Raw genomic sequence first — 21,889 nt, forward strand, 5'->3', positions numbered from 1 at the left:
GTGTAAAGCAGGTGAGAGCTTTCTGGGGAAAGAAAAATGTATTTCCAGAATTTCAACTTAACTACCATTAGTTAAGATACACACACACACCACTTCATTGCACCTACACATATCGTCAATCCGCACTGGCCAGAACCTTAACACAGACTATGCTTATTTGTTCACTTCGCAGAGAAAGTTAATCCGTTTTGTAAGATAAGATTCCCATTACCATTAACACTCCACTAACGCCTCCTGTACCATACACACAACACGGCTCCGTACCGCTTGATTGAACATCCTATTTTGGGCTTCTCCGTCTGTACGACCTTCGACCCTAATCTATCCTCTCTCTGTATTTATTCATCTCTTTTGTGGTTAACGAATGGGCTACAGGATCTGATCCTTTTCACATGCAGTTCGTCTGGCTGGTACTTTTCCTTATGATATCTGGAAAGCTATAATGGATTTACTTAAAGACAAGTTAATCTGAATGAGAATCAGTTTTCATAAATCAAAATTCGGCTTCTTTTTTCTTCATCTTACGCAGAAACACCAGGTATCCAAGTGCGTGTGTGTGTGTGTGTGTGTGTGTGTGTGTGTGTGTGTGTGTGTGTGTGGGTGGGTGGGTGTGTACGCTTTGTCAATTCTCTCATAATGATTTGGTTAATGCTAGGATGGGCTTTAAAATTGCCTGGGGAGAAAGTAAAGTTCTTAGGATTATCAATTAAGACGGATTCAATGACGTTGCGTGTGGCATAATCAGCAGAGGGGTACAGAATAACGGGATTTTTCAAGATCTTTGGTAGTGATCATTTTCATGACAGTGTTTAGCGATCGCATTTTGTGATCATCCCTGCGTACTGCATGTCGATGCCAATAACAGTGTTCAAGGCCCTATTGAAATCGTCGCGACGAACGGAGAATCTAACGACACCGTACGATAAGATAATAAACATGAAAACCATATATTCATTGATATGGTCCTGGTTTTATCTATCGTAATATTTTCTAGACTTAAAAGAACAGTCAAGAATTTTGGGATGGAGTGGAAGGGAGAGCTTCCCCGGTCATCATATGCATATATTGCCTGAATTTCAAGTTCATGCAGCCCTCACCATTGTCCATATATGAAATACAAATGTGCATATATAACGTACAAATGGAAACATCTAAGATCTATAAAAATCACACACACACAAACACACACATACACGCGCACACACACACACACACACACACACACACACACCCACTGGCTGGAGCCTGGCAGAGAGAGAGAGAGAGAGAGAGAGAGAGAGAGAGAGAGAGAGAGAGAGAGAGAGAGAGAGAGAGAGAGAGAGAGAGAGAGAGAGATGGCAGCTCGATACTTTGTGAAAATTTCGCTAGAGTCCTATGGAATAATGCTATTGTATCGGAGGGAAGGAAAGTTTTTCACTCGGAGTTGCCCCCACAACAGTCAAATGACGTGGCATTCATCGGCTGACTGAATTACAATGGAAGGAAGTTTTTGCCCCCAAGGCTTCCTGCCCTGCAACGACCAGCCACCGCCACTGTAAACAAAGGGGAGGTGAACGTGTGGCGTAGATTATTATTGGCGGCCCCACACCACCTGATCTGTTGCTGGTGCCCCATCAACTGCTCTGTTGCCCTATCACCTGATCTACTGTTGGTGTACCCATCACCTGATCTACTGTTGGTGTGCCCCATCACCTGCTCATACCGTTGGTGAGCCCCATCACCTGATATATCCTGAGATGTAAGGCAGCAAGGTGAGAGAAAATGATAGGAAACAGAATAGGTGAAAGACAATGTGACTTGGCTGATCTTTGACCTCCTGAGCAGGACGGTGCCACCTTCGAGAACGACGTGACGACCACTGAGCATATTGGTAACGACCTGTGACCAGGACGGTACTATCTTTTGGCATAACGGCTTGACCAAACCATCATGTGGAAGGGTCTCCCGCACCACTGTGATCCCAGGGTCGTCCAAGCGTTCTCAAGGGTCGCACTGTCATGCTCAAGGCTCGTACCGTCCTACTCAAGTAGTTAGCTCCAGCGATCTCCGAAGTCAGTGGGTAAAAAAAGATAAGAATAAAAAAAAGAAATAAAAAAAATCACTGTTTAACCTAGCCTTAAAAATCGAGCGAACTGATGAACTCAAAGCAGAAAATAAGCATAAACAATAGTCAGTGAACTGGACATTATATCTGGAGGTGAATCACTGGAGGAGAGGAAATTGGATTAGTTGTCTGTGAACTGACTCCGGCCGGCATGATGATGGGTCATCGCCCACGTCAACAGCCCTGAGGACACGGAGGTAAAGGTAAGGAAGGTGTGAATGAGGAGACCGATGTACAGCTCTACGTCTCTCGGCTTCGGGAACGCAGACCAAGGCAGGAGAGACTCGGGGCTAACGAAGGTGAGACTGATGGGCGAGATATCCATTTATGTTTGTGACTTGCTGATCAATGAAATGACTATACTAGGGAAAGTCTGAGCACTAGCTAACTGGCTGCTTATCTTTCTACCTACCTATTTGTCTATCTACCCATCTCCAGATCCTCAATCTATAATAATAACTCCAATACTTGCTCTATAAGGTGGACCAGCAGCTACAGTACAGACTCTCGAATTACTCATAAAACATCGTCAACCCGTCGGCTGAGGATGAGAGAGAGAGAGAGAGAGAGAGAGAGAGAGAGAGAGAGAGAGAGAGAGAGAGAGAGAGAGAGAGAGAGAGAGAGAATGTCCCAGCATGCGTGATTAAAGAGAAGGACCATCAGCCGGGTAAACCAAGTTTAACAAGAGGGGCTGACGCAGTGATGAAGGAAGCCTATAATAAGCACGTAAGTCTTGGACGGAAGGACAAAACAGATGCCAGCGTCGTCACATCTCAAGCCACACGGCTCATCCTTCAATTAAAAGGTACACCAGACAGACAACAGAGGAGTCCAAGTACCAGCACACGAGAACCAGTGGTACAAGGAGGTGGTCCTACGGGACAGGGAGGGCAAACATACAAGAGATCCTCACCATCCAGCCAGCCAGCCAACCCGTCAGCCAGCCAGTCAGCCAGCCCGTCAGGCAGCCAGACAGGAGGAGGTGGTGGCCAGAGACAGCTGGAGGAATATAAAGCTACGCACAACAGAAACACAGTCAATATGCAGATCCCGGCCAGACTCGGCACCTCTAAAGTTTTCCGATGAACAAAGACCTGGTCAGTAATCTGCTTATGAAAATGTCAGCACTTCTCGGGCCTCGAGACACTAAGCCGTCAGCTGACGACGGCAGGGCCGCTGTGGTGGCGAGTATGTGTGTTGGTGGGGGGTCATGATAGTGTTGGTGATGGTGGCGAGTTGGTGGTGCCATAGTAGTGATTCGGTGTGTTGGTGGTGGTGATGGCGGTGGGTTCGTTCATTTGGTGGTGTTCTACGTGTGGTTAATGGTAGTGTGGTGATGGTAATGGTAGTGAGTTGGTGGTAATGATAGTGTGGTGGTAGTCAATTGTAGTGTGGTGGGGTAATGGTAGTGCGGTGGTGAAATGGTAGTGTGGTGGTGGTAATGATAGTGAGTGGTAGTAAATTATAGTGTGGTGGGGTAATGGTAGTGTGGTGGTGGCAATGATAGTGTGGTAGTAGTAAATTATAGTGTGGTGGTGATAATGGTAGTGTGGTGGTGGTATTGGTAGTGTGGTGGTGGTAATGGTAGTGTGGTGGTGGTAATGCTCAGGCGTGCGGTAGTTCTGATGTGGTAACTGCGTTACCGTAAAAGTGGTAAACCTTCAGAGTGTAAACACATAACGCACACTGTATCACTATAATGCATAACTTTTATACTATATTACTATATAACACTATATCAATATGATGCATATTTATGACTATATCACTATATAACACTACACCATCATCATGTATAGCTTTTATACTATATCACTGTATAACACTGTATCACTATGATGCATATTTCTGTGTTACTCTATAACATTGTATCAGTAAAAGGCATAACTTTTATACTCTGTTACTATATAATAACACTGTTTAACCACAATGGTAACTTTTATACTATATTGCTATACACCACTGTATCATAATTGTTTACACTGCATCACAATTACAGTTAGGCTACACTGGATCAGTATATCACTTTAACCTTCCATAAGCTTTCTCGTTTATATCTGATCATTACATCATGAATCATTATGTTCCGGATACATATCCACCTGTCATATGACTGGCACACCATACCATTGCATGACTCTCTCTCTCTCTCTCTCTCTCTCTCTCTCTCTCTCTCTCTCTCTCTCTCTCTCTCTCTCTCTCTCTCTCTCTCTCCATCATACACTGTTTCGTGGTTGAAGTCGGAAAAGACCTCGTCTCATGGCGGATACTGGATTATGTTCTGGCATATTCGTACCGTGGAAGCATAGTCATTCGGCGTGCGGTCAAAAGATGATGTCTGGTCGTAGTACTTGTTCATTAACCGCTCCGTTAAGAGATGGCGCTGGAGATGGTTTCTGATGTCCCTGTCTGCTGGTCGTCAGCAAGTTGCTCGGGCGTTGAAAGGTAATTCAGAATACATTTTTCCGGTGTTGATCATATCATCTTAATGTAATTATCATGTATCAATCGATTATAATCCAAGTGTTTTACAAAATGTCGTACTTGAAAATTACTTGAAATATACTTCGGCCTCGCACTAGACATCATCATGAAAACTACAAATGAAAATACGGCGCGGAAGATACATTTCCGTGTTGACGTCATAATCATCTGAAGCTAGATAAATGGGGAGGCGATGGGGAGGCCTGTGATGCGTCGGGTCGAGGGGTACTGGTCTGGGGGAACGCGGTAAACTCGTTCGTTGCGGCTTGGGAAATCCGGCTGGGTGAGGTGTGTGTGTGTGTGTGTGTGTGTGTGTGTGTGTGTGTGTGTGTGTGTGGATGAGGTCTCCTCTCTGAGTGAATCCCAGAAGGTTTTCGAGGCATCAGGAATAGATGGTTGTTGAGAGTAGTCTTAAATTTTCTGTATTCTTTGAATATCGGTTTTTTTTTTTTTTTTTTTTTTATCCCTAATGTAGTTGGTTCCGAAAAATGTTAAGATTTTTTTTCCATGCTGTTGCACAGCTTTTCGGCTATGGTTTTTTTTTCGACCATGATTTGTCTAGTTATTGTGTGGAGTTTATGCTCATTCTTCATGTGGTTCTTGGGTTCCTTGTCTTTTAAACTTAAAACACCATCAATAATATGGTATGATTTTACTACCCTCGGGCCCAGCAAGACACGGCGGGGGAGAAATATAAAAAAATAGTTCTAATTGCAATTCATTGAAGAAAAAAATATACATAAACTTTAAAAGCTTTACTTTACCTTATCAAGATATAAAGAAAACATAAATGGAAGTGGTTATTGTAAAGAAAAGCAAAACAAACAACTTTGACGATGTATGAAAAAAAAAATAGTGATTTCTCTGATCAACATAAAATAAAGCTATTCATCATATGAAACTAACATTAGAGATATTCATGCTCTAGAACACCGGTTTCCTGCTGACAGACGGAGAACTTCCCTGTATTACCATGATCTGTAGGCCATTCATTATCAACATGGTATTCATCCCGATAGACCCACGGTCTATCGGACCCCACACACCATAACACACAAAGAAGGATTTGGAGCACAGAGTGACGCACCTGCCCTCGGCTATGTCTGAACAAGAACTGAAGGTAGAGGGATCCGCGTGGTCGGGCACATACTGGAACCCTGTAACGCAAATGAACTTGGAGATGCATTGGGTGTGACAAACCCAAGGATAGTGTCCTCGGGTTTCAGTAGAATGTGATGCGCGTCCTTAGTGAGGTGCACGTCAAACCAATATATGACGTGAAATCATAATATATATATATATATATATATATATATATATATATATATATATATATATATATATATCTTTTCTTTTTTTTAAAAGGGCACTGACCTGAGATACATTATTCATCACGAATGGTTTAATGACTTCGGGTTTCTTATGATATATCAGTTTTTTAATTGATCTTTTTTTTTTGTTGCAGTCGATGACGTTTCTCTTAATCATAACCTCTTAACGCGTTTCCGTCTTCTCTGTAAGCTGGGCTCACCTGATTCCTACAGTGCTTTCTGTAGGTTAGGTTTTGAAGTCTTGACGTTCGATGGTGCTACTTAAGAACGTGTACATCTGCTGGTCAGCGATGTAGTTAGAACAGCTGACACTAAAGGGAATTCTTTTTTCACTCTGGTTACTGCCCATCATTTCGCATGAAAATTCAAGGATAAACGATGAAAGTTTGCCATACAACCTTCCTAGTTAGACCACAGAGAGGCTGTTGATACTGGTATCCTGAAGGAACCGCCTAGCAACATCCCCGTGAGAAGGAGGAAGCCTATTCCAGCCCCATGAGAAGGAGGAAGCCTATTCCATCCCCGTGAGAAGGAGGAAGCCTATCCCATCCCCATGAGAAGGAGGAAGCCTATTCCATCCCCGTGAGAAGGAGGAAGCCTATTCCATCCCCATGAGAAGGAGGAAGCCTATTCCATCCCCGTGAGAAGGAGGGAGCCTATTCCATTCCGAGTCATCCGCCATATCCGAACGCAAGGCATTCGCCTCCCCCCTGATGGAATACCCGTATGTTGTTATTGCCGGAGAAACAGGAAATGTAGATCTACTTCATCGATTCCCTAATTCTCTGGGGATACGGGGAGTTGATGTTGGCTCGACGGAGATGCTGGGGGTACTGCGAGCGAGAGTGGGCGGTAGGGCGTCTCCGTGTCAAGGGTGTTACTCTCACAGGTGTAGGCAAGTCTTGAGGAGAACATGCTCCACCACACGATACTCGCTTCCACCTCATGTATCAACCTCTAAAGAACGGCAGTACGACCCACCGGCACGACTGTACGACCCTCGAGCACGAGAGTACGACTCCTGTGTATGATATACTAGGTTATGACACACAAGGGTGCTGCCATCAGGCTCAAGGATCGTACCGTCGTGGTCAAGGATCGTGCCGTCGTGGTCAATGATCGTACCGACGTGGTCAATGATCGTACCGACGTGGTCAAGGATCGTGGTCAAGGATCGTAACGTCGTGGTCAAGGATCGTACCGTCGTGGTCGAGGATCGTACCGTCGTGGTCAAGGATCGTACCGTCGTGGTCAATGATCGTACCGTCGTGGTCAATGATCGTACCGTCGTGGTCAAGGATCGTACCGTCATGCTTAAAGATCGTACCGTCGTGCGTCGTGGTAACAGGTGTGGCAACAGTGGCATAAGAGACAGTTCATAGATGATGTTGTTGAGCTGGAGCTACGTATCTCACTCTACCTACACTGCCGGCTGTGGCCTACATCACATGACAATGGCACATTAACAAGTGACAATATACAAATGGCTACCCATCTAGACGTTTACTTTTTTTTTCGACATATCTTTTACCATCCAGAATTCGTTTGATATACCACACGCGCAAATCGTATTTCTGGGCAGCGGAAATGACAAACTGGACATGAAAAACAGTGAACGCCACGCAGTACCTAAACATCCAGTCAGAATAAATCCAAAAAAAAAAAAAAAAATCAAGTGGCCCAGACGATTGCTCCCCAAGAATACTGAAAAGAAATTAGCTGGCAATTAGCTTTTCCTGTCACCAGAGTATTCAACAAATCACTGCAGGAAGGGAAAGTTCCTAACGACAGGAAGCTACCTAACGTAACAATAACGTTCAGAAACGGTGACGAAAAATGTGTTTCGAACAACTGCCCCCATCGGCCTCTCACTGGTTCAAGGTAAAGTATTAAAAACGATAATTAGTGATGAAATCGTTATATATATATATATATATATATATATATATATATATATATATATATATATATATATATATATATATTATATTATATCATTATTATTTTGCTTTGTCGCTGTCTCCCGCGTTTGCGAGGTAGCGCAAGGAAACAGACGAAAGAAATGGCCCAACCCACCCCCATACACATGTATATACATAAGTCCACACACGCAAATATACATACCCATACATCTCCATGTACACATATATATATACACACACAGACACATACTTATATATCCAAGCACACAATTCACACTATCTGCCTTTATTCATTCCCATCGCCACACATGGAATAACATCCCCCTCCCCCCTCATGTGTGCGAGGTAGCGCTAGGAAAAGACAACAAAGGCCCCATTCGTTCACACTCAGTTTCTAGCTTTCATGCAATAATGCCCGAAACCACAGCTTCCTTTCCACATCCAGGCCCCACACAACTTTCCATGGTTTACCCCAGACGCTTCACATGCCCTGATTCAATCCATTGACAGCACGTCGATCCCGGTATACCACATCGATCCAATTCACTCTATTCCTTGCACGCCTTTCACTCTCCTGCATGTTCAGGCCCCGATCACTCAAAATCTTTTTCACTCCATCTTTCCACCTCCAATTTGGTCTCCCACTTCTCGTTCCCTCCACCTCCGACACATATATCCTCTTGGTCAATCTTTCCTCACTCATTCTCTCCATGTGCCCAAACCATTTCAAAACACCCTCTTCTGCTCTCTCAACCACGCTCTTTTTATTTCCACACATCTCTCTTAACCCTTACGTTACTTACTCGATCAAACCACCTCACACCACACATTGTCCTCAAACATCTCATTTCCAGCACATCCATCCTCCTGCGCACAACTCTATCCATAGCCCACGCCTCGCAACCATACAACATTGTTGGAACCACTGTTCCTTCAAACATATATATATTGGAAAGGATCCCAATTTTGCGCGTGACCAAGATATTCCTATGAGTCCACGGGCAAAAATGAAACACGATAAGTTCCCAAGTGCACTTTCGTGTAATAATCAAATCATCAGGGGAAACACAATAGAGAAATTTAACAGTCAGTTGATAGGTTTGTCTCTTCGATGTACATCAACTGTTTGCTTTGAAGAATGTATGTGAGAAATACTTAGAAAAGCAAATGGATTTGTATGTCGCATTTATGGATCTGGAGAAGGCATATGATATAGTTGATAAAGATGCTCTGTGGAAGGTATTAAGAATATATGGTGTGGGAGGCAAGTTGTTAGAAGCAGTGAAAAGTTTTTATCGAGGATGAAAAGCATGTGTACGTGTAGAAAGAGAGGAAAGTGAGTGGTTCTCAGTGAACGTTGGTTTGCTGCAGGGTGCGTGATGTCTCCATGGTTGTTTGATTTGTTTATGGATGGGGTTGTTAGGGAGGTGAATGCAAGAGTTTTGGAAAGAGGGGCAAGTATGCAGTCTGTTGTGGATGAGAGAGCTTGGGAAGTTAGTCAGTTGTTGTTCGCTGATGATACAGCGCTGGTGGTTGATTCGGGTGTGAAACTGCAGAAGCTAATGACTGAGTTTGGTAAAGTGTGTGAAAGAAGAAAGTCGAAGTAAATGTGATTAAGAGCAAGGTTATTAGGTACAGTAGAGTTGAGGGACAAGTCAACTGGGAGGTAAGTTTGAATGGAGAAAAACTGGAGGAAGTGAAGTGTTTTCGATATCTGGGAGTGGATTTGGCAGCGGATGGAACCATGGAAGCGGAAGTGAATCATAGGGTGGAGGAGGGGGCGAAAGTTCTGGGAGAGTTGAAGAATGTGTGGAAGTCGAGAATATTATCTCGAAAAGCAAAAATGGGTATGTTTGAAGGAATAGTGGTTCCAACAATGTAATATGGTTGCGAGGCGTGGGCTGTAGATAGAGTTGTGCGAAGGAGGGTGGATGTGCTGGAAATGAGATGTTTGAGGACAATATGAGGTGTGAGGTAGTTTGATCGAGTAATTAATGAAAGGGTAAGAGAGATGTGTGGTAATAAAAAGTGTGTGGTTGAGAGAGCAGAAGAGGGTGTTTTGAAATGGTTTGGTCACATGAAGAGAATGAGTGAGGAAAGATTGACAAAGAGGGTATATGTGTCAGAGGTGGAGAGAACGAGGAGAAGTGGGAGACCAAATTAAGGTGGAAAGATCGAATGAAAACGATTTTGAGTGATCGGGGCCTGAACATGCAGGAGGGTGAAAGTCGTGCAAGGAATAGAGTGAACTGGAACGATGTGGTATACCTGGGTCGACGTGCTGTCAATGGAATGAACCAGGGCATGTGAAGTGTCTGGGGTAAAGCATAGAAAGTTTTGTTGGGGCTGGATGTGGAAAGGTAGCTGTGGTTTTGGTGCATTGCACATGACAGCTAGAGACTGAGTGTGAACGAATGTGGCCTTTATTGTCTTTTCTTAGCACTACCTCGCGTGCGCGTGCTGGGGTGGGGGTGGGGGTGGGGGGTGGGGTGCCATTTCATGTGTCGCGGCTGGCGACGAGAATGGATGAAGGCAGCAAGTATGAATATGCATATGTGCATATATGTATATGTCTGTGTATGTATATGTATGCATATGTTGAAATGTATTGGTATGTATATGATGAAATGTATAGGGATATATATGTGCGTGTGTGGGCGTTTATATATATATACATGTGGATGTGGGTGGGTTGGGCCATTCTTTCGTCCGTTTCCTTGCGCTATCTCGCGACAAAGTATAATAACAAATATATATATATATATATATATATATATATATATATATATATATATATATATATATATATATATATATATATATATGTATACATATGACAACTTGGGACTGCAAAATGCCCTCTGATGCTGTAGACTACTCGGACTTACGTAAAGTCTTCTACAAAGAACTATATGAAAGATTGATAAACAGAACTAAAGCTCACAGTATAGGAGATTGAATCTGTGAGTGGATAGCGGATTGGCTTTCTCGGAGGAAGCAGCAGAGAGTGGTATTAAATGGGGAAGCATCTGGCTGACTTCACTTGTCCAGCAGGAGTTCAACAAGACTCAGTCCTCGGAAAAATACTTTTCATCACATACACACGACTGACCTAGAGACAGGACTCACCAGGAGAATCTCTAAATTCCCGAGAGCATAAACTTGGGAGCAGCCAACTCAAGGGAAGACTGCCTGATGATTCAGAGGATTTTGATAAATAAAGTGGACAGAGACACTGTAGGTGGATTTTAATATGGGTAAATGGAAGGGTATGGACTTTGGTGCCAAAATATAAATCACGACTACAAAATCATTGGTAAACCTCTTCAAAAAGTTAAAGAAAAATACCTCAGAGTGATTATCTGGAATGACCTTAAGTACGGGAAACGATTCCCAGCAGCATACAAATGCAAAGAAACCTCTGCCATTATGCCATTAACGACATGAAGTAATACTCCGCTAACGATTATGTCACATGATTACAGCGTTGCCCTCTACTTCCAACCCTACAGCGCAAAGCTCTCCTTCAACCCTTAACCCTCTACTTCCAACCCTACAGCGCAATGCTCTCCTCCAACACTTAACCCTCTCAAATCTTTCCTAATTCTACACTTATACTATTTTTTCCTCTCTTTTACCCTTGCTTCTCTGTCTCTTCCCATACTTCTATCAAGTTTTCGCCTCGATGTGGTCTTGTCCGTTACCAGAACCTTCGATACAGAATAATAAAAAAAGTAATAGCTACAGCAGAGTCCCGGCAGTATGCCACATCTTCCTCAACAGTGCCAGAGCCTACTAGCTTCTCCCTGGCATACAACTACCTGCTGCAGGACGACCCAGGCCCGAGGTAAAGCCTCCCACCCTCTTCACTCCCCGTAAACACCGCCACAAAGGAACAGCTAATGCGGACCTGTGCAGCAATCTCCTGAGACACAGGCTCAAGTACGCCCCAAGAAATGAGGGAAGAATGTTTACCTTCCGTTACCTAGGCCAGCCACGGAAATGTACCGTTCGCCAGCCGGCCGCCGCCTCGTCTGCACCATTATAACACATCTGCGGCCCTATGTGAGCCACGCATCTCAGCCCTCAGCCAGCACGGGAGGTCGCTCTCTTGTGTATCACGCGTCATGGCACCCTGTGATAACTTCAACCCACGAGCATGATGGTGCAACCCTTGACTATGACGGCCTGACACATCATACCCTAAGGTTCTTGTCGTCGTGCTCAAGGATTGTTCCTTGGAGCTCGAGGGTTTATACCGTATCGTCGAGCTCAAAGGTCGCACCGTCGTGCTCAAGGGTCGTAATGTCATGCTCAAGGGTCGTATCGTCGTGCTCAAGGGTAGTAACGTCGTGCTCAAGGGTAGTAACGTCGTGCTCAAGGGTCGTATCGTAGTGCTCAAGGGTAGTAACGTCGTGCTCAAGGGTAGTAACGTCGTGCTCTAGGATCGTATCGTCGTGCTCAAGGGTAGTAACGTCGTGCTCAAGGGTCGTACCGTCGTACTCGAAGGTCGTACTTTTGTAGCCAAGGGGTCTATCTCCAGGGACAATTACTAGTAACAACCTTACAATAATCACAAGCCTTACTTATACAACAATGGATAATAATCAACTCGAATGTGAATCGAACCTCTGGCCTGAAGAGGTGAATCGCACATCCGACCTGAACAGATAAAATGAACATCGAACCTCAACTGAGAGAACAATGAGACTGATGCAAGACGATATCATGTTTTTCTGTTGTCACCGCATGATTGGCTTTATTACCTCCCAGTTACAGGATGATTAGGTATACTGCCTCCTGGAGTTCGGTGATCGTTAAACCCGAGTCACACAGGTCACACGCCTCAGGTTGGAGGGACATACATCAAGCCTGGAAACTGGCACCAAATCAGTGGTGTTCCACCCACGCCGAGCATCTTCCAGCGACCATACTGGTGGGTATCCGTCCAGCATAATACACGTGTGACGCTTAGAGAAGCGGATTCTGAAGACTTGCTCCTCCCTTGTCGCTTGCTCTACCCTGCCTGCCCTCGCATTTAGTAGCCCGTAACTCGTGCTCATGTCTATTTCCGAAGACGCAAGAGGAGGCAGTTCTATTTACCAGTGTCCTTAAATGCACCTAGTAAAATGCGATCGCAATGCAAAAAGCCAAGGTATTTCCAGGATTCGCTGTTAAGAATTCTAAGTGCCAAAGACCAAACCGCAGAGAAAACAACATATTTCACACCTCATTCGTAAGAGGGATGAGGAACGACTGGAAAGAGATGAAAGTAGAGCAACGAAAACAACTCTTAAATTAGCGAACAAATCTTACGAAATGATAACGAAGACCAACTGAAAGCGCAGCATCATCATGACCTCATGCCTTGCAAATACAGATATTGGATGCCGTCATTTACTTCATTTGGATCCTAACAAGAAACAGAGAATTGAAACAAAAAAAGACTTAACAAAGAGAATATGCAGCGTAATCGATGACTAGAATATACTGATATATATCATCATAAGGCTTTATGTCTGTTCTTCTCATATCTTTCTTATTACCGACCAATATATGCACAGCCTCTACGTTCTATTTTAGCGCCTAAAGTCTCATTTTCCGTAACTGTAACATAACCAATAATTCGATTTTCTGGACCATTTTATTTTGTTGTCAATTAATTAGCTAGAGCTCACATACTCTTTATATAAACAAGGGAAATCTATCACCCAGAATGTTGAATTTTTTTTTTCATGGACCATACGCATAGTGTATGTGATCTCAGAATTATCCTGATCACCTGAAAATGGCGCTAAGGATTTTTATTTTAGGTTGGCAGCCTTAATGATGACGGCCTTCTTGAACCTCTGGCTGAGGAGAGGCCTAAAGCCTCACTAAGCAACTGAACCAACCAACCTTGGTTGTTCGTTTGTATCTTACACTCCAGTGCATTATGTTTTGCCCCTTATTCTCAATGAATCCTACTTTCTCAGTTTCATGCTTACGAATTCTAATTTCTCAAGGTTGAAGCCTTACAGTATCTACAAAGACATAGGTTTATCTGCATTCATACGTAAAGTAGCAAATTCCACAAGCCCGTATGGCTGAAAAATACGCTACAAATAACTGGACGAATTCTAATGAATCTTTTTACTTTATCGAGTAAGGTCCATGGCAAGTATTACTGTGTTGAAGATTCAGGTCAAAATTACAGGTTACAGAAGACACTATTCATCGTACGACCGGCAGCGATGCAGCTTGCCACTCGGCTGGGACGCGTCTGCTGCCTGCCAATAGTCTGATCTGGACAGATCTGTGGTACACCTCGACAGTCATGGACTCACTAAACATGGTCACCATCGCGGCATACAGATCTGTTTAAACTAGTTCTTGAGAATGGTGGTAAGACCTGAGAGCACGACCGCACGACGCTTGAGCACGACGGTATGACGTATGAGCAAGATGGTACGACGCTTTTACATAATGGTATGTCCTCTGACCTGATACTTAAACGTCAGGTCAAATACCATGCCATTTATACCCAATGGCCATACCTTTGTACTCCAGGGTCGTCCTGTCGTTCTCAGGGTCGTACCGTCGTGCTCAAGACGTCGATTTCTTTGAAATCTTATTTTCTATTCACATTTATCTAAAGTGACAACTTGCAAAAAATTTAGTTATATATATATATATATATATATATATATATATATATATATATATATATATATATATATATATATATATATATCCCTGGGGATAGGGGAGAAAGAATACTTCCCACGTATTCCCTGCGTGTCGTAGAAGGCGACTAAAAGGGGAGGGAGCGGGGGGCTGGAAATCCTCCCCTCTCACTTTTTTTTTTTAATTTTCCAAAAGAGGGAACAGAGAAGGGGCCCAGGTGAGGATATTCCCTCAAGGGCCTAGTCCTCTGTTCTCAACGCTACCTCGCTAATGCGGGAAATGGCGATTAGTATGAAAGAAAAAAAAAGAATATATATATATATATATATATATATATATATATATATATATATATATATATATATATATATATATATTATATATTTGACACTTCACATCAACAAGAAACATTGAGAAGAAAAACTGAAAATGGCAAATAAACTTTCTAGCTGTGTACAAGTTTCTCTTCTTCATTCACTAATTCTTCCTCCTGTTCTGACGCACACCTTGTCAAGGAGGAAAATAATCGTTGCTTATCAAGCTAAAATTGCCGGAGGAGGCTTTACAACAGTTCACCTTAAACCTACCTCCCTTCCACACCACAGACAACTGACAAAAAGCAAAATCTCCAAAGCCGTCCCCCAAGTGAAATATTCAAAACCCGCCAAGCAGACGGCATCCAATATTGCAAAGCTTTTGATAGCGTTACTTGCATTCTCACCATGTTCAAATGCAGGTGAACTGGCCGGAGGAAAATATGAAAAGGGTTATCCCTTAAAATGAAATACCGAGGCGTATCTATTGAAATTTCCGATGAAAGAACCCTCAGCGAAAGTGGCCATGTTATGCCGATGTGTTACTGACTCCCACTGGAGGAGCGAGTCTACTACAGCAATATTAACCAGTGAAATTTATTCTTTGAAAGATTATCATTTTCAGTATTCCACAGGAACATACTGAGGACACGTATGACTGATGAAGACTCGACTGCTACATGCACGATTTAATGCCATTCGTTTTTTTAACGAGATAAACACATGACACGGATTTCTCGGTTCGTTTCATATGACGCTTCATCATTCTTACTTATACGATACTGCAGGAACTACTGAAACGAGCTTAGCATACCTATTGGGCTCTACGAGTCCAGAAGTCCGTCCCTATACTGCTCACCAATACAGTGGCAACAAGTCACAAGAATCCATCAAGTTCAATCCAAGGCAGATGTAGTGTCTACGTCTGGCATGTTCATATCGACACCTTAACCGACCAGCATCACTGGCTGCTGATCGCACTGTAACTAACCGAAACTTCTTCATCCACAGGTACCATGAGTTGTGAGTTGATGTGACGACTTCCATAAGGACATCACATGTCAGGCAATACGTGTAAAGCCTCTCATTACCTTTATGTGGACTGAAGAGTGACATCTTTATTAGATAAACACGGAACAAGATGCACAGTGTCGTCAACATAACATCCTCACAAGCACTGACCTACTTTCTGGTCACAGTCCAAATATCATTTACTGGAAAACAATTCCATCTGCAGTACCGATGAAAATACGATTGCATTACGACTCCGATACTGTGATATGACCACAATTTGCATCACTTCACACACACACTAAGCTTTCTCCACTTGCGACCAATAAACTCGTCTCACCACGAACAGACGTAACCAGACCCAACACGTTCGTTATAACGAGAAGCAATATACCTCGTGTGTCAAGCTTCAGCTGAGGTCTGAACGAGTTCACAGAAGAAAGAAAAAACATAAAATTCCTTTCCATTATCTGATAATAAGGTAGTCTAATCATTGGCTACTTTTCTCACAGGAAAGACTTTTAAAATAACTTTGTTTACAGATAGTTTACTGATACTACAACCAAATTCTTCGTAACAAAACCCGTGACCGACGGTACAACCCTTGAACATGACGGTACAACCATGGAGCAAGACCGTACTGTACGTCCCTTGGGTATGATTGGTCTTTGCCTAGATCTTTCACGGTCCGGTTGAAGGCCATAATATCATACCCAAGGGTCACGCCGTCGTACCGTGGTGGCACGAACCAACCTCTCCAGCTCGAGCGTTTTACCGTTACGTAACCCTCGCACAATCGCCAGTGAGACAAGCTCTGGACTCCCGCCCCAACCCTCCCAGCACCGCCTGTGGCTCGCCTCATCAAGATGTCTAATCTTGGAAAGCTCTTCGTTTCTGCCCAGCTTGACACTACAAACGATTATCAAAAATACTAAATACATTTGAGTCCATATCTTTAGGATTCTCTCAACTGTCTCACTCCTGGTATAAGAATGTGGTTCAGAGAACTATGTCTCTCCCATATGCTCCTCCTTCACTGTGCCACACGCCATTGTAATCCTCTCTGACACCACTACACCACATATCCTCCCTCCTCTCACACATTAGACCATGATTCCAATCTTATTTCATTCTAATTCTGACGACCTAACTATTGATAAAGCTGTGGCAGGACCCACCCAGTCTAAAGTCACTGTGCTCCAAGTGGCATTCATTTGTCAAGCCGCGTTCGAGAGTGGAGGAGGGACACCATTTGCTCGTAATCAATATAATAAATCAGGTGTTGCTTCTTGATAACATCTCCCTAGCTCTCAACCAAGCCACAAGACCCGTGTGGGACACTGTCAACGCTAAAGATTATAATGACAATTCTGTTCACTGTCATCACATCGCATCCACCTGACTGAAGCAGCCACTGACACTTGCATTGCAACCCATTGTGAGAAAATTGGACTTAGCGGACCCATTCATTTTTCTTTATACACCACTTCCGCAATGCCAGCCTGTCTGTCTGTCCGTCCACGTCACAATATGAACCTAGAGTAGATGTTATCATCATGTGTATTACAACCCGTGTATCACAATACACTGTCGCACAGAGACAGAGTACAGTAAGCTGGGGTCAGTGACCTGGGGTGGGGTGATGGTAGGGAGCTCGGGTGAGGGGATAGTGAGGAGCAGGGGTGTGGGGTGGTACGGAGGCACTGTAGGGGAGCTAGGATGGAGGGTTTCAAGGGAAGGTGAAGTAGGGGAGGGGAGGCATTTTAATGGCCGTACTGGGGGAGTCGGCCCTGAGGAAATTAGCGCTTGCGTAATAACCTGTGTCTTGTAGACAGCACCTGTATAATTGTCACCCATTGTGTCCTGTGAATGTCTGTATGCCAACAGATGAACAGTAGTGTGTGTGTGTGTGTGTGTGCGCTTTATTGGAATCCGTTTACCTGTGGTTACTCCAACAGCCCCTGGAGAAGAGATCCTACTGATTATATATATATATATATATATATATATATATATATATATATATATATATATATATATATATAGGGAGCGGGGGCTGGAAATCCTCTCCTCTCGTTTTTTTTTTTCTTTCCAAAAGAGGGAACCGAGTAGGGCCAGGTGAGGATATTCCAAAAGGCCCAGTCCTCTGTTCTTAACGCTACCTCGCTATCGCGGGAAATGGCGAATAGTTAAAAGAAAGAATATATATATATATATATATATATATATATATATATATATATATATATATATATATATATATATATATATATATATATAATTTGTTTATGGATGGGGTTGTTAGGGAGGTAAATGCAAGAGTTTTGGAAAGAGGGGCAAGTATGAAGTCTGTTGGGGATGAGAGAGTTTGGGAAGTGAGTCAGTTGTTGTTCGCTGATGATACAGCGCTGGTGGCTGATTCATGTGAGAAACTGCAGAAGCTGGTGACTGAGTTTGGTAAAGTGTGTGAAAGAAGAAAGTTAAGAGTAAATATGAATAAGAGCAAGGTTATTAGGTACAGTAGGGTTGAGGGTCAAGTCAATTGGGAAGTAAGTTTGAATGGAGAAAAACTGGAGGAAGTAAAGTGTTTTAGATATCTGGGAGTGGATCTGGCAGCGGATGGAACCATGGAAGCGGAAGTAGATCATAGGGTGGGGGAGGGGGCGAAAATCCTGGGAGCCTTGAAGAATGTGTGGAAGTCGAGAACATGATCTCGGAAAGCAAAAATGGGTATGTTTGAAGGAATAGTGGTTCCAACAATGTTGTATGGTTGCGAGGCGTGGGCTATGGATAGAGTTGTGCGCAGGAGGATGGATGTGCTGGAAATGAGATGTTTGAGGACAATGTGTGGTGTGAGGTGGTTTGATCGAGTAAGTAACGTAAGGGTAAGAGAGATGTGTGGAAATAAAAAGAGCGTGGTTGAGAGAGCAGAAGAGGGTGTTTTGAAATGGTTTGGGCACATGGAGAGAATGAGTGAGGAAAGATTGACCAAGAGGATATATGTGTCGGAGGTGGAGGGAACGAGGAGAAGTGGGAGACCAAATTGGAGGTGGAAAGATGGAGTGAAAAAGATTTTGTGCGATCAGTGGCCTGAACATGCAGGAGGGTGAAAGGAGGGCAAGGAATAGAGTGAATTGGATCGATGTGGTATACCGGGGTTGACGTGCTGTCAGTGGATTGAATCAGGGCATGTGAAGCGTCTGGGGTAAACCATGGAAAGCTGTGTAGGTATGTATATTTGCGTGTGTGGATGTATGTATATACATGTGTATGGGGGTGGGTTGGGCCATTTCTTTCGTCTGTTTCCTTGCGCTACCTCGCAAACGCGGGAGACAGCGACAAAGCAAAAAAAAAAAAAAAATAAAATATATATATATATATATATATATATATATATATATATATATATATATATATATATATATATACATATATATATATATATATATATATATATATATATATATATATATATATATTTTTTTTTTTTTTTTCATACTATTCGCCATTTCCCGCGACAGCGAGGTAGCGCCAAGAACAGAGGACCGGGCCCCTGAGGGAACATCCCCACCTGGACCTCTCCTCTGTTCCTTCTTTTGGAAAAAAAAAAAAAAAAACGAGAGGGGAGGATTTCCAGCCCCCCGCTCCCTTCCCTTTTAGTCGCCTTCTACGACACGCAGGGAATACGTGGGAAGTATTCTTTCTCCCCTATCCCCAGGGTTAATATATATATATATATATATATATATATATATATATATATATATATATATATATATATATATATATATATTATACTTGTCGAGTATGCCTGGTAAGTTATGCGGGGGAGTAATGACTGAGAGGGTGAAGGCATGTAAAGATTATCAGACTAGGGGGGAGCAGTGTGGTTTCAAAAGAGGTAGAGGATGTGTGGATCAGGTGTTTGCTTTAAATATGTGCGTGAGAAATACCTAGAGAAACAGAAGGATTTGTGTGTGACTTTATGAATCTGGAGAAGGTATATGATACGGCTGATGCATTGTCAAAGTCTTGAGAAAATATGGGGTGGGAGGGAAGCTATTAGAATTAGTGAGAAGTTTTCATCAAGGGTGTAAGACGTGTGCGCGAGCGTGTTGAGAGGAGTGATAGGTTCCAAGTAAACATTAGTATGCGGCAGGGTTGTGTGATGTCTCCATAGCCGTTTATTTCTTTATGGATGAGGTGGTAAGGGAGGTAAATGCAAGGGCCATGCAGAGAGAGGCGAGTATGCAGTCTGTAGTAGATGAGGGGGCTTGGGAAGTGAGTCAGTTGTTGTTTGCTGATGATATAGAACTGGTGGTAGATTCGAGTGAGAAATGCATAAGTTGAGTTTGAAAGAGTATATGAAAGGAGGAAGTTGAGAGTGAATGGTACTAAAAGCAAAGTTATTAGGTTCAGCAGGTATTCATATCTTCTTGAACGTACTCGCTGCTGTTTCTAACGAAAAAAACACTTAGAAATATGGAGGGGAAACGTAACAAACGACCTACTGGTCTGTAACGAGGATATATGCAGGAGAAGCTGTTATTTCTTAATGCTATCTATTGATTTGTTATTTATATATCCAACATATTCATCTTGTCTCCATTATGATTCAATTGTTCTGACGTTTATGTCATTAGCAGCTTATTAGCGTTGGTGATGACTATCTGTAAAGCATTTACCTTGCTGTGACGTAGACACTTTCCTCAGCTTAAGTTCATTCCTTCTGGATGTGAGGTGTCTGTGTACTCGGAACAGTGTACCTATATGGGGGATATCAAATTTTTGAGCATCGTATAAAGTTCTTTTGAATCCCTAACGGAACGTTTGTTTCTGTAAAGCGAGTGGTTGAAGTTTCTTTCCTATTTCCTCACATGGCTTGTTTCTTAATCATGGCATTAATCTTCTCCTCTTCCTTTTCTGTTGAGAATAAGATCCACGACTCTCCTATTCTCCTCCGCCTGAGCGTGTTTCGCATATCCCTATCTTGCATTTCACCCTTACCTTGCTATCGCTTGCTTAATGTGGACACATAAGTGAAGCGCTTCCAGCGCCATTAATGGATTTCGTGAAGTGTCCAATATATTTGGATCACTTATTGCGTATGGTATCGAGGTGGATGTGGTAATCATTGTCTGAGAGCTATAAGTGATGTGACTGTTTCAAACGCAACATCTGAGATTGGCTTTGTGACACTCGTTTTATTTCTGTTGCATTGGATAATTCATGCCCTTCTGTCAGATGACTTTCTTGTCGACTGAAGGAACAAAGGTTAGCGGGAATGGAAGCATTCATCCCTCCCCCTCGTCTTCCAAGATAACCTCTTATTCCAATTTCTTGGTTCAACCGTTCCTGCTCTGTGGCCATCCAGGCAAGGGATCAGGCATATCAGGCTTGAAAAACTCTCCTTTTTTGACTCCCACTCAGTATTTATCACTGCCCGTAATCATTGCAAGTACGTTATCAGCGAGGCAAAACGTTCCTTTATTCAACGAAGGTGCGTTAACCTCACCTCTTCTTCCAGTGATAGGTTATTCTGGTCTTTAACCACGGGAAATGTAAACAACTTTTGTCGCTCTACCTTTTCTTCACTTTCCGTTCTAACGGCACTACAGCTGACTCTCTCGTAGACAAAACAACTCTCGTTGGTTCTCGTTTCTCATCTAACTCTACCTCGGGTGACTTTAACAATCCTTCACCCACTAATGGCCTACTTACTAATCCTATGTACCTCCTCGTAATCTCCTTTCGAACTGTCCGAAAAGCGTTTCTCTCTATGGACACAAGTAAGGTTTATGGTCCTGATGGCATCCATCCCTGTGTCCTGAAAGGCTGTGCATCTGAACTTGCACCTGTGCATGCTCCGTCTTCCTGAAAGCATGCGTTGACACATGCTTTCCATTCCTGAGATGGGTGACCGTTCTAAACCCTCTCACTGTCGTCCTGTTGCTTTGACTTTTACCATTTCTAAAGTCTTTGAATCCCCCTTTCATCTCCCATATCTTCAGATATTGACTGTTACATAGACAGATATTTCATTGACCACAACATAAT

The sequence above is a fragment of the Panulirus ornatus genome, chromosome 12, assembly GCF_036320965.1.
Source record: "Panulirus ornatus isolate Po-2019 chromosome 12, ASM3632096v1, whole genome shotgun sequence".
NCBI lineage: Eukaryota > Metazoa > Arthropoda > Malacostraca > Decapoda > Palinuridae > Panulirus > Panulirus ornatus.